Genomic DNA, 15049 nt, shown 5'->3' with positions numbered 1-15049 from the left:
CAACATAGTCTTCACCTCCAAAGAGATAAAGAAAAAATCAACATTATTCAGCGAGCGAAAACAATTTGCTCTGTAATGTGAAGAAAATTCTGGCTTTATTGAGATTCACCATAGAACCCAGAGGATGATGTGATCTATTGCACATCATTCCCAATTCTAAAATATGATAGTGGGCTAAGAATTTAATATATAGCCAAGAGAAATGCACCAATTATATGGCCAAATCATGAAAATCAAAAGACAACACAATTTATACCCCACCAGCTGCTCTCAATATATATTACATTCATGCTGCCTCCCCATTATTTTCACACGAATCTTTAATATATACAATCATGTCATCAACCAAAAGGGGGTGAAACCAATGGCACTTCAAGCCATAGTTACACATTAGTGTACGTTGTATTTCAACTGAATAGGAAGAGAACTGTTTTATGTTTCTCTCCACTGCTTTTCTATTATTGCCTAGCTAATGGAAATACATCAAACAAATGTTCTACAAGAGCAATAAATATTAAAGTTGACCTATCCATCTGGGAGAAATGAGAACAATACTGCTCACTTTTAGCCCAAATATGACACTGATAAATGGAGCGATGAGATTCCATCACACTTTCAACAATCTGGGCCGGAGCCCCCGCGTGATCCTGGTACCAGCAATTTTCTTCATTCATCTTCATTAGGCAGCCACTTGACCTGCCTCCCGACATCCCTGTCAAATCAGAACCTTTGGGGGGCTTGTTGTACTTTCTCACAATGTAGCCTAAATGTGCTCTTCATTTAAAAAAAAAAAAAGCCAGAAGAAGGCCTCAATGAGCATGAAAGAGAGTGTGAACAATTCCTCTGGATGCAAAGAGACATCAAATGTTACTCATGATTAAAAGGGAAACTGTGGTATGAAACGGGTCCGTGCAGCCCCCTGCTCGCCAGCGCATCGCCAGGGTGGCAGGGGAAGCCTGGGGGGGGTGGCCAACATGCACCCCCTGAGCCGTACAAAGACAATTAGGTATTCAAATGAAGGATATATGCGGGGCTTTACCACAGATGTAGAAATGCTTTCCATTTCCTTCCTCAATCACAGTTTCAAGTGAGCTGGAACAAGAAAGGAGGACATTCTTACCCTCGCACAATGAGCGGGTGTCATCACATTAGCGGTTTTACATTGCAGTCCCATTATTTTCTATTTCAACGGCATAATAAGAGGGGTGCTGATTTGATTATTCCATAATAGTGAAAATGAATACCAATGCAATATAAAATTGCTATTATAACACAAAGCTACTAATATGATTCACAAGACCCCCTGGAAATTAGGTTTTATAACTATGATCACAGGGGAAAAATTAGAAAGCCAGTAGGCAAGAAGGGAATTAGGTGTTCCCACACCAGTCTTAGCAATGCAGGCAGCTGCTCAAATGAAGCCAGGCGGTATTTACTTCGAATGACATACAAAACCCAGTCCGTGTGAATTATTTGAGAGGTAGTCCTTTCGTTTGTCTTTATGGCATGTGTTCCAAATACTCATAATGTTAACTAAAGCCATGCTCGAGTAAGGCAAGGTTTTCTGATTCAAAGAAAGCCATAAATGAAAGAATTCTAGACAAAGTATGAAGAATCCATCACTTTTTCCGGAACCAGATTTTTAGGACCAGATGGATTCTAAAAATCCATAATAAACGGAATGATAGAAGTAAAACTGCCTGGGGATTTTGGTCAAAATCCCTCTTTTATCCTGGTCCTGCATCCCAAATAAAAAGAATGAAAAGATAAATAAATAAAACAAAAAGAATGTAAACCTCGTGATTATTTCTAAACCAATCTCCTCCCTAGCAGTCTTGGAAGGATCTAAGTAAGACCCACCGCAGGATCCATTCAACAGGCAGAGTATGCGCCTGGCACCTGAGGTGCTACCAAGCTGAAAATACACTTTCCCTCTCGCTTCAAACACAGACCTGCCTGGACAGGTGGTGGTCATGAGCACAGAAGCTGCTGGACAACATCTCTAGGTCCCCGCCCCAGGACCTAGATGAGATAAAGATGCAAGGTCCTTTACAGAAGCTCCTTCCAAGTCAGTTCTCTTCTAGTTTCTGAGGATGTAGGAGATGTCTAAGAGAAGCCAAAACCATAGCAAGCATCAATCTTTGCCTTAAACACAAGAGTCCCCGGCTTCAAAGTGACAACTGTAAATTTTTGCTTCTGACCCAATGTAGGAATGGATCTTTTTATGCAGCCCAAAAGTGTTCCACCTTGGCAAAGACAGGACATTCTAGAACTGGTAAAAGATTTTCTATTATTTGTAGGACATGGTTTCCCTCTCCAAATAAAAGACATTCTGCTATACTTAAGGGACCTAAGAGAAACAACTCGTTAATGTTCCATGGGCAAAGGAAGCACATCAAATTTTACCCTGTATCTGAATACTTCCTCTAGTGTTTCAACATCTGTTATGGAAGGAAGTGGCACTATGTGGTGAACAAAAACCAAGGATTATGTAAATAAAACAGGTACATACCACACACATCACCCCCTCAGCACAGGCCATAACTCTTGACACAGCCTTGTCATCAAAAGTTCCTTGCTCATTGACTAGTACTGGTACCACCTCAGCAGCATTTGATCATATGAACCAATGGTATCACACTGGAATGCTTCACAAAGAATTCCAGAACATTAAGATGTTGCCAAGTTTCTTAAGCAGGGCACCAGAGAAGCATTTCCAAGACTTGGGAAGGCAGACGGTGACACTCTTACTAGATACTAAGGGCTGATCTCCAAAACTCTGCACTTTGTGCAACTGCATTTTGTATTGGTATCTCCTGTTTTGAATAAACTATATGCCAATGTGTCTTAATAACAATATCTACTGAGCATCTTCTGGATACTGGGTATTATGCTAATCACATCCCGTTATCTCATTTATCCTGTACAACTATCTTAGGAGCTATAAACTATCACATTTCACAAAATCTAAGACACTACATTGTAAGATAAAATCCAAGTACAGACATGTTACAATGGGGAGAAAATGTGTGCCTCAGTCAATGAAATATGGTATTATTATTATTACTACTACTACTACTACTACTACTACTATCTCCATTTGCACAAAGGCTCAGAGTTCAAAGCTCAGAGAGGTTAAGTAACCTGTTCACAATCACATACCAGGAAAATCTGGACTCAAACTAAGAGCAGTTGGATTCTGAGGTCTTAAATTCTACATAAGTAGTCTCCAGTTATTTTTATTACATGCCTCTACTAAAGACATTCATAGAAATAATAAGAGTTAACACTTTTCTGTTACTTGCCATGGTGCCAAACACAGTCCAAAGCCTTTTCATGTGTTACCTCATTAATTCATCATAACAACCTAAGACATTGGTATCATCGCTATACCCATTCCATAGAAGAACAAACTGAGCACTTTGACCAAGGCTACATGGTGATGCAGACAAGCAGGCTCCACAGCCCACGTTCTTGAGCCGCTGTACTGTCTCTCTAAAAAATGAGCATCCACCCCCAACATATGCAGATTGACTTATTTATAAATTATATACACAATTGCTACCATCTGACAAAGTTGCATATTTGAAAGCATCAAAAATTGTAATAAGAAAGGACTGAAAATATAGAATTACTAGTATTTTCTCTAGTCAGGGAGCTCAGCTCCCTGAGCTCTGGGAACCATAGTAGGGAAATCACTGCCCCAAGCTACTAACCGAAACAGATTCCTTTGGACAATTCTCCCTATCTAGAATGATCTATAAGAGACAATCATGCCACCAACTAAGGATCCATCAACCTTCCTTCCTGGGGTAGCATGGATTCTTCTCAATTAAGTCTTACAATTACTCGAGGGAAGGAAGCAACAGAAAAGGGAAGGGGAATACTGTGGTTTCCTGTCATTTGAATATCCACCAAATAAAACTTGGGCCAGGTCAATAAGGGAAAAGGAGAAGCCATCCCCCGGGTGGCTTATCAACACATGCTATCCTGAGACACTGCAAGTCCATTTCTTCCTTAAAGTTCCTTCCAATGCTCCAATAATAATATAAACAAGCATCTCTTGAGTACCTACTGTTAGCCAGCCCATGTGCAGTACCAGGAACACAAAAATAAAAGCTACAGTCAATCGGGAACAAGCATTCGCAGTCAAAACTAAGAGGAAAATCTAACATTGGAAAAAGCCCTACCTTCCCAGGCTTCAAGTTTAATCCTTATTTCTAAAATGTCAATTCCCTTATGTATTAGCCAGAAAGCCAGTTTCCAGTATGATAAGCAGCAATAAATACAATGCAAATCAAACCTACAAGAACAGATCTTCAAGAAAAGGAAACAGTTTTCAGATCCACACTGCCATGTCTAATGAACAACAGTAAGGCTTCTAATAAAATCTTTAGTATTGAAGTTTGACACAAAAAATTAATTACATTGTAATCAAAATGAAGAACTACACAAAGATCCCTCAAATGTCACTTCTTAACAAAAATAAGAGCAAAGGAAGTATTTTTACAATAATTTCAAATTTTTTTCTGAGAAACTAACATAAAATTCCATGATATCCTACTGAAGACTAATCTCAGTAATTCAGTTTCTGGGAATTTGAAAACACTGTCAAATAATATTGTTTCTTGCATTATAACTTGCTGGTACTAATACTGCTAATAAAAATAAGAGTGCATTTTTAAAAATATTTTAAAACAGGGGTCAGCAAACTTTTTTTTAAAGGACCAGATCATAAATATTTTAGGCTCTGTGGGCTATCAGCTCTGCCTGAGGTAGCCTGAAAGCAAGCACAGAAGACAGTATATAAATGAAGGAGTATGACTGCATTCCAATAAAACTTTATTGACAAAATCAGGGGAACCAGCCCATAGACCATAGTTGGCTGACCCATGCTTTAAATTATTATTTGTATCTATTTAGTTTCTTTTAACAATTAATATTTATCAGGCGTTTCTCATCATAAAAACTGTATTTATTCATTAAAGACATTTGGAAAGGATAAAAATGCAGAATGAGGGAAAAAAGCTGGACTAGGATGTCATACAAGGGCAAGGTTCCACACCAGCTGTGTTAACTCTGGGCAAGTGACCAACCATCTCAAAGTGTCAGTTTCTTCACTTACAAAATCAAGATAATGACTGTCCTGACTTTAGGATGTCATGGACAGTGAGGACCAGACAAGTGAATGTACATAAAGCATAAACCCACCACTTGCTCTATCACAACTATTGCTATCAACTTCCTTCTAATTTATCTCTGATGATATTAAAAACAAAACACCCAGCACGATGCCAATGTAACCAAGTAGGGCATACTCATATGCTCAGAATGAGCAAATGAAAACAATAAAAGGATGGAGGGAGTTGGCAAATTTTGACCTTAGCTTCCAAGTTAAAATAAAACCTGAAACACCTAATGTTTTCTGAAAGAGAAAGCCAACAGAAAGTTATAGTTAATGCTAAATATGCATCAATAGTTTTTCTAGAAAAAATTTCATATGCTTTTTCTCAAACTCCCGAAGAAGACATAAAAAGTAAAAGAAAAGGGCTGCTATCTCCAGTATGACTTGAGGCAAAGGATGCGTTCATGGGAATGACATACAACAATACTTCAAGAGCAAATGTGAACGACAATAACACATCACTCCAAAGCCGGCTTTGTTGTTGTTTTTAAAATCAAGTGGTCATATGCTGGTATTTGTCAGAGAACACCAACAGAACCAACAGAACCACTGCCTGATTATCCACGACAGCGGGAGATGAGATATTTAACAAATAATAGGTCAGGAAAATACAGGGATTAAGTCGTTTCTTTTGGCAAAATTGAACAGGAGGGCAGCACAACCAAGTTGTGCAATAAATTCTGTTGTTGAGAAATGATGAAAAAGTCCACTATGTTCCCTTAAGAAGCTCCCATTCTAAAACGGGGAGCATGAGGACATGTCTCTGTGCACACATACTCCCACATATACACATTAGCTGGAGAGTGTGGTTAGGTCTACATTCTCTCTTGCTCACATGACAACATTTCAAAGCACAGGGGAGATTCAAAGAAAGGAAGAGATGTGGTTTGTTTCACTGAGCGAATAAAGGAGGCTCTTGAACATCTACTGGGATGGCCAAGTAAAGAATCAAGCAAGACAGATAGAAAGGCAGGGTGGGGGCCCCCTCTAGGGAAATGGGAAGAGGAGATAAAGACCATCCGATGGAACAGCAGTCTCTGGTGATGTATTAAAAGAAGAAAAACTTTTTACAAAGCAGGATAGTAAAGATCAGGTAAGGAAGACAATAGATCAGAAAGAAAAGGCCTAGCTAGGAATCTCTGAACCTTACCATTTCATCACTACTGTCATTTTAGTCATTGATATGGTTAAGATATGATGACTAATTTATGCCACCAATAGTTTTGATTTTATTAATCTCTTGTTCAAATAATAATCATCTGGCTAATCTATTGCTTCAGAGGGATTACTTATTTGCTTGTTTCTTTAGCTATAATAAATTCTGAGTGCCAGGGTCTCCAAACTAAGCATTAAACAAATTGATTGATAATTTGGAAGCATGGGAATAATTACAGATTATGCTAGACAATATAACTAGATTGGGTTTTCATGAAGCTGATGACTGGATTTTGTCACAAAAATCACTAACTGCTTTGGCGTCCAGAGAATGGCCTCATGGATAAGCCCCAAGTTCCTTCTAGAGAATGCAAAACAGTCGAAATCACATTCAACGAGCTAATAAATTTATATCACAATAAGAATTTAGAATCTCTAGGAAGGTCTCAATTTTTATCTAAGCCTATTTGAAATCTCAGTGATAAATTTTATTAACTTAGCCCTGAATTGACACTTCTAGTCAAAATTACAATCACTGTAGGAGAAGGGTCTCAGCATTAAATTCTTTGGCTATTTTATTTACATCCAAGAATTTTGGGTGCGGTGTAATTAAAACTTCTCATGCTAAAAACAATGCATCAAAAAGTACTTCTTGGTTTCAGGTCTTACTAGCCATATGCCTGAAACACACAAAATGCTCAAGCTCTAATACCCATGCACCCTAAGGTCCAGCTACCAAAAAACAAAAACACACAGAGCAGATAAAGAGGTACGTTTTTCCCAACTGGTGGAAGCCAAGTCTAAGGTGAAGAAAGAGGATAGAACACAAAGTCACGACTGCCTTCATCTCAACCTAACCCATCAAGTAATATATCAAATGGGATTGTAGACAAATTAGAGGCTTTATAAAGTATCTGCTGAATACAATAGAAGTTGTGAATTCATAGCCCTTCTTTCGAAGAAGGAGGGTTTCTGGACAGTGTTATATTATAACTACAGGCTCATGGGGCCAGCCCCCAACTATAAGATACTCATTACCATAAGCATATTGGTCAGGTGCATTAAGTAATTAAGGATCGGTTAGAGGGTACAGACAAGATACAGGAAAAAAGACTATTACTGGGGTAAGAGAACAGGGCTGGAGAGGCCTCCAATGATAAGAAACTATTTACAATCATTGCGAAGATTAAAAAACATGACTAAATCCCATCTTAACACTCTCCTCCTTAGAACTCTGCCTTTCCTTAGAATGTCCTTCTAAACCTACTTCATCTAAGAAGTGCTACCATTTAGAATGTAGTATTGTTTGTGTCAAATTCTCAAAGGAGGTTATCATGGAGACTGTAAGTAGCTGGAAGCTATTCACAGAGGTGTGAATTCTACTGTGTTCACAGCTCCCAAAAAGTGGTCATTGACCCTCAAGATGATGAGACTCATAGAGCCTGTATTTATTATTAAAATCTGTGGTGTGTGGCACCCCATCACTAGGGCACACAGATACCTGAGATACATATAAGACATTTTCCAAGTTACGGAGTGAAGGTGATAGTTTCCCTATCTGGGGGAAACTGGGGGAAACTTACTGCATGTGATTGATTATCTATCAATTTTATTCAAAGAATGGGGAGAGAAAGGGAATTGTGACTTAGATATTATAGCAAACATGGAGATGATATATAAAAGAATACAAAATCTGCATTATAAAAATAAAACAAGGAACTCCAAAGAGTTATTGAAGCTATGTGACTTTGAAGAATAGGAGTTCTCTACCTTCTTTGCCATCAGGTGTGCTTCTGTGATAAAGTTTAGGACGGTGAATCTTTCAGAAGTCATTGACATCTTCATTTCAACACTTAGGCTGAACTGTTTGCACATATTCCAGTAAGCAAAAGAGGCCACAAACAAGGAAAGAAATAGGAAAATATTCTGTCCAAGACTGTTTTTAAGGAAAATGACATATACTCTATATGTACCTGTTAATGGAGCAAAGGAATGCCACAGATAACCCAGGAGATCAGTTAGTCCAGAACTGGTACTCAAGTCCAGAAGTCATATGCTAAGAAATGAAATACACCAGATTTTTCACAGTTTATCTTTGATCTTAATTACATTTTACTAAGGCTAATATCTTTTTCCCCTCTTTTTGGTATCTGGATTATATTATTCGAAAATAATGACTTCTGATCATGTTGGGTAGCAGAAAAAAGCCCAGGAAACAGTGAAAGTAAATCAGTAACTCAGCTACATCCCAACCAAGCTATGGAGTTTGCATACCTACAACAACATTGTAAGTTTCAGGTTAGTTACAGAGCATGTTTAATATTTGATCAAAAATATTGAGTGCAAAAAAAAAATATTGAGTGCTTTTGACAAAGCAAGGTAAGCAAAGAAATATGCCATCAAAGCAGAACTCCTCCAAGTTTCCATTCTGTAAGAAGTTTCCTTTGATTTCACTAGACAATTAGGCAAGCCAATGAATATCAGGAGACATTATTATGGAGACTGATTTTGTCAAGATGTCCAGCACAGATACATTCTGGGTAGGAGTATAAATTAGCATAACCACTCTGGACAACAGTTCACCATGACCTAGTCAAGCGCCTTATCCTACCCAAAAACCTAAGTTGGTAAACAGATGAAAGGAACTCTTGCATGTTGCTCGGGGGCACAGACACTCAGATGTTTGTAGGGATACTGTTCCTAATTGCAGGATGTTCAGAACACATCAAATGTCCACTGACAGAGGTGGTGTATTTGTACAATGGAATACTACAGAGCAGTGAAAACAAAAGATGTACAGCCATATGCATCTCCTGAGAGTAGTATCACAAAAATAACATTGAGGGGGAAAATAGCAAGTCACAGAAGAAAATGTACAGCATAATCCGACTGCTACAGAGATGAGAAGTATGTAAAACTGAACAATATATAGTTGGGGAATAACTAAACGTATGGCAAAACCATAAAGAAAAACAAGGAAATAATAAATTCAGGAGGATGACTACCTCTGGGGCTGGGCGTGGAGGGAATTTTAACTGGAAAGAACCCTGCAGGGAGCTTCAAAACCAGTGATAACATTAAGTCGGGTGTTGAGTAACTAGGCGATCATTTTATTATTATTCTTTAAATGTTCTCGTTAATCATACTCATATATAAAATATATTTCATCATTTTAATCCACGTATATAGTTTTATATACGTGTATATGTTACATAGACAACAATTAAGAGGCTTAAGATGCAATACTAGAATGAATAAGCCCAAATATGTGACATATGAATAATCAAAAGATGACAGTTATTAGTAAAGTAATTCAAAAAGAAGCAGAAGTATATTGCCAAGAGTCCTGGTTGCTGTGACATTCCTGCAACCCAGGAGAGCCAAAGGAAAGTTCCACTTTGTGTATTTTTCTTCTAAGCTACAAGTATGAATAAATGTTTACTTGGAATTATCTCTATAACTATGCTTGAAGCTAATGTTGCAAGCGAAGCTATTTATATAGCTCATCATTGGTTTGAATGCTTATCATTGCAGTTTTATTACAAAGAACATCTAAAAGATTTCTTTCCAAGCTAAGAAAAAAACAGTACTATAATAAGGTATCTTACATTAGTGGGTAAAAATACTCCGTTTAGAGAACATAATATAATTAGTTTCTATTCCAAGTCTGACAGTGTGCACTGTTAACCTCTGACAACTATACATGAACCTTTTAATTAGTGTGTTATCTTTGGTGCAATTAATAACTTGTACCTCATGTTATAGGCAAATTAAAGTTTTCCCACTAAAGCCAAATTCTTCAGTTAGTCCTCGAAGTGTTTTGCCATTTAAATGAAATTCTAACATTCGATCTCTTGCTCCCAAAACACATAAGCCATTTTTCCAGAGCTAGGCAGCTTTTTGCTATCAATGTTCTTTCAAATATTTTACCTAAGACAGAGAATCTCATATTAAATTCAATTTCACACTTGCCAATCACAGGCACCCACTCACAATTCCTCCAGATGATACAATGTGGCCTACTGCGTATGTGTATATGTGTATATCTATGTACACACAAACACACACAATGCTTAAATACATCGAAACACAGTAACTGCTAGGTACTGGTTGAACAGATTTTTATTATACTATTTTATTATATATTGAACACAATGGTTGATAGTAGCAGTTCTACTAATATAATTAACCTCCGAATGTGAATTGGCAAATCCAAAGTCTGACATCCATAGTTGTGGTTCTCAAGCTCAGGATATAATGGTGAGTCATAATATTTGTGAGATAAATCCACAAATCTAAAAGGAGTCTCCAATCCCACCTCCCAGAAACCAGAGATATTTGGATCTGTAATGGGGAAGAAAGAGCTCCTAAGTACAAAATCAGCTATATTCCTCCAATCCCTAGAAACCCACCTCCTCTCCTCCTGCTTCAAAAAATACATGTTGCATTTCAAAAGAAAGAACAAAAAAAAAGAAAGAAAGAAAGAAAGAACAAAGATACAAGCCTTGGTAAAAAAAAAATGATGCCGCTTACAAGATAAAATGCAAGGTCTTCTTTACTTATAGTTTCCCCTTTCTCTAATGACAAGCTTAGATAATCTCAAAATATCTGTGTCAGTAAAGTGATGCACGAGACATAAAGATTCAAGTAGAGAAAGAACAAAAAGTTCATACTTAGCAGGAAGGCTTGAAAGATCTAGAGTAGGTATGTTGAATAGAAATACATCTAAAAATTTATATTGGAACAAAATAAAACTGGATTTAATAAAACTGGGTTTAAATTGAAAATAGCTATTTGAACTCATGGCCTTAACAAAAAATTCTCTCTTTAGCTTTCTCCTTAAAATGACCTAATGGAGTTTCTCCCTTCCAGAGTATTTACATGGAACGGTAGCCAAACTTTAGACTCTTAATACTATTCTCCACTAAAATAATCAGAGCTCCTTGGAAAATAGTGAATTCCAAGTGTTTGAATAGGAGAAAATCAAGATTGACTGGTACTTCTTGTGGTTCTCAGAAAACAAAAATACTTTCAGGAGTGTCCAGGGGTGATGGTGACAGGGCCACAGAGGAAGACCCAGATGTCAACGCTATGGCCCTCTGAGAGTGAACATGAGAGTATGGAGTATAATTAACCAGAACTAGTGCATCTTATAAAAAGCTCTGAGTTCAGGATGCTAAAATAAAAAAGTTAATGTAAAGTACACCAAAAAAGGTTATTTGCAATACAAAAGCAAAGTGAGTGTGAGAAGATATTTTATTTTTATTTTTTTTATTTTTATTTATTTATGATAGTCACACAGAGAGAGAGAGAGAGGCAGAGACACAGGCAGAGGGAGAAGCAGGCTCCATGCACCGGGAGCCTGACGTGGGATTCGATCCCAGGTCTCCAGGATCGCGCCCTGGGCCAAAGGCAGGCGCTAAACCGCTGCGCCACCCAGGGATCCCGAGAAGATATTTTAAAATAAATTTTAATTGGTGGTGAAATACTCAGATTGGGGTGTTCTCTTTTTCCTATTAAGCATTTGCCTTCTAATTAAGTACAGATCTGCATTTTTCACTAGGTTGTATGTATGAAAGAATGAATCAGGAACTCCGAGTAATCCAAATAGTTCCAGAAAAGTAAAATATAACCTGAGAAAACAGGAAGGTTTCCAGCAACTGTTGGAAGAATTATCTTAAAAGAGTCAAAAAGTTTGAGACCTCTAAGTCCATCTTCTCGTGACTAAAAAATTTAGCACCCTTCAAAAGAAGTCTTCAGTATAAAATCCCACTTGACTTTATAATTTCAAAGAATATTTAAAAGCCAGCAAGAGAGCTACTGCCTACCTGGAGAAATACAGAACTCCTGAGGGAGGCAGCAGAACACAGTGGAGATCCAAATCTGGAATCCAAGAATTCCAGGTTCAAACACCATGTTGCCTATTTCCCTACTTAAAAAAACCTTAACACCTGCCATTCCTCCCCCTCAGAGAAAATGAGACGATCAAATGTGCAATAATGCATTGAAACTGACAATCCCTGTGCCTTGGATTTGTTTGATTGCATTTGTTGGTTCATCGTTAAGATAGTTTGACTATGAAAAGAGTAAGTCATTTTTTATTACCATAGTTTAGAAATCAGGACTCATTCTGGAAAAGACAAATATTAGTTCCAGTTGATTTTCTTTTGACTGAATCAAAGGAATAAAAATTTGCCCCAGGAACGGTTGCTAAAGTGCCAGGAAAGTTCTGGAAGGAAAAACTACAAAGCTGACTGCGATCAACCTCCTCAAAGTGATTCCAACCCCAAACGCTCTATAACCCAGAGCTTTACTCTGGGGATATTCCAGCCAACATGAGCCTCTGTTCTGTTATTTACCCAGAGCATAGTTACCGCTCAATATGCCCATTTATACAACAGATGCCAGGTGCTCTTCTATGTGCTTAAGATGTAGCTAGCAACAAAAGAGAACAAAGTCCCGGAGCCTGACATATGGGGAAAGGCAAAGATAGAGGACAAATCAATAAGAATCGCAGATAAAGAAAATACAAGATTGTGTTACTTAAAATGACTTAGTAGAAGGCTACTTTTAAAAGGGAAACAGGAAAAGCTCCTTGGAGGAGGTGACACTGTGAACTGAGACACATACAATGAGGAGACAGCCTTAACCAAGAATTGGGGACAGAATGACTAGCAGAAGAAAGAGTAGGAAAGCCCAGAGTTAAGAATGAATGTGCCTAAGGGGGGGGGGGGAGGAAAAAGGAGGGAAAGAGGAAGGAGAGAGAGAAGGGAAAAGAAAGGAGGGAGGGGACCTGAGGGAAGAGGAGAGGGGAAAGGAATGGAAGCAAGAGGAGGGGAAGAGATGGGAGAAGAGGGGAGGGGGAACGGTGGGGAGGAGAGGGGAGGGAGAAGAGAAAAGAAAAGGAGAAGAGAAGAGGGGAGGGGAGGGGAGGGAGGTGAATAAAGAAGAAAAAAAGCAAGCAAGCAAGCAAGCACACTAAAATGGCTTCAGCAAAGTTGAATGCCAGGGAGTATTATTACTTGAGCTTGGACGGGAAAGAACTAAAGAACATAATGTAAGCAAGGTAAGCAAAAAGAATAAATAATATCACTCTTAACATCCAAAAGTTGATCAATTTTCTTTCTGCAGTTCCAAACATCATGTCGGGTACACAATCTCACATTGTGCACAACAGCAGTGTACAATAGCATTCTTACCTTCAAAAGGTAGAATGGCTAGAATGCAAATAGACAGCAATGGATTCTTTTAGGAGTTTTAAAAACACCAATACAAAATGCTGAACAGATCACAGCCCTACCCAACAAACACTGCTAAGGAAGTTGTATACTGTAGAAAAGGCAACGGGTTTTCCATTTTCACTCATGCCCACTGAGAGCCATTACTACCAGTAACCTTCCAAGCAATCAGATACACAATGTAACCTGTGTCCTAGAAACAATCTATATTATGATAGTGGGAGATTTTGGGGATATTTGCTCCAAGGATGATAAATAACCATCTCTTCTTTCATACTCAATGTAAAGAAGTATCTAGGACCAGGCCCATACTTCCCAAACATTCACATAAACTGGAGCTGTTGTAAGAATAAAGGCATGACTGAAAACCACAGAAGCTTAGATGAGACAGAAATTGAAAATACACTGAAAACTATTTCTCCTGTAGTTAAAATAGGATAAAAAACACAAAGCTACTAGCAGAGTACCTCGGATCCTATAATAGTTCAGTAAATGTTATTTCCTTTCCAAAATAAAAGCAACATGTTTTTTTCAGTATTGCTTCTACTCTAGCTCTAAAGCTGACTCTACTTAGTAAAAGTAGAGTGATCTAGAACTGCAATGGAAAGGTCAATTGAAAAAGTCTAGAGACGCCTGGATGGCTCAGTGGTTGAGTGTCTGCTTTCGGCCCAGGGCATGATCCCAGAGTCCCAGGACCGGGTCCAACATCAGGCTTCCCACAGGGAGCCTGCTTCTCCCTCTGCCTCTCTCTGTGTGTCTCTCATGAATAAATAAATAAAATCTTGGGATCCCTGGGTGGCGCAGCCGTTTGGCGCCTGCCTTTGGCCCAGGGCGCAATCCTGGAGACCGGGATCGAATCCCACATCGGGCTCCCAGTGCATGGAGCCTGCTTCTCCCTCTGCCTATGTCTCTGCCTCTCTCTCTCTCTCTCTGTGACTATCATAAATAAATAAATAAATTTAAAAAAATAAATAAAATCTTTAAAAAATTCTAAAATATAGAATTTTGAAAATAAGTTATTTGGTTCATTAAAACTACTTAGAAGAAGGACAGGGAAGTTACATCTATTTTTCTCGATACGTTACATACATTAAATCTCCCAATGCAACAGAGATGGGTATTGCAATCTCTTTATTTCTAAAGAAAAAAAAATCATGATTCAGAGATATTAAGTAATGTCAACAAAGGCACAAAGCCAATTAATGGCAACTGTGGGAGTCAAACAGAAGGTTTTTAGGCTCCAAATTTAGGTGTTTTCCCACTATATCAGATTGCCTCTCTGGTATACAAATTTAATAAATTCCAAATCAGTGTGACCTAAATAAATATCTTTTTTATTAAACACTTTACATCTTCCTTTTGCATTTCTGGGTGTCATTGCAGCCATAAATCAAGAACCAGTGCTTCCTAATTTAACTCCATATGACCAGTCTTCTGTAAGATCCTGATACTTAATCCCTAAACTACTCAT

General features: G+C 38.1%; 1 protein-coding gene across 2 annotated transcripts in view; it reads right to left on the bottom strand.

Moving 5' to 3' along the window:
- The window catches only part of TOX3 (TOX high mobility group box family member 3), a 111876-nt gene that overhangs the window by 63335 nt on the left and 33492 nt on the right, over positions 1 to 15049 (bottom strand). The gene's annotated exons all lie outside the window — the stretch shown is intronic.

This window comes from Vulpes lagopus, chromosome 8 (genome assembly GCF_018345385.1).
Source record: "Vulpes lagopus strain Blue_001 chromosome 8, ASM1834538v1, whole genome shotgun sequence".
NCBI classification, from domain to species: Eukaryota; Metazoa; Chordata; class Mammalia; order Carnivora; family Canidae; genus Vulpes; species Vulpes lagopus.
This window is presented reverse-complemented; position numbering and strand designations above follow the sequence as displayed.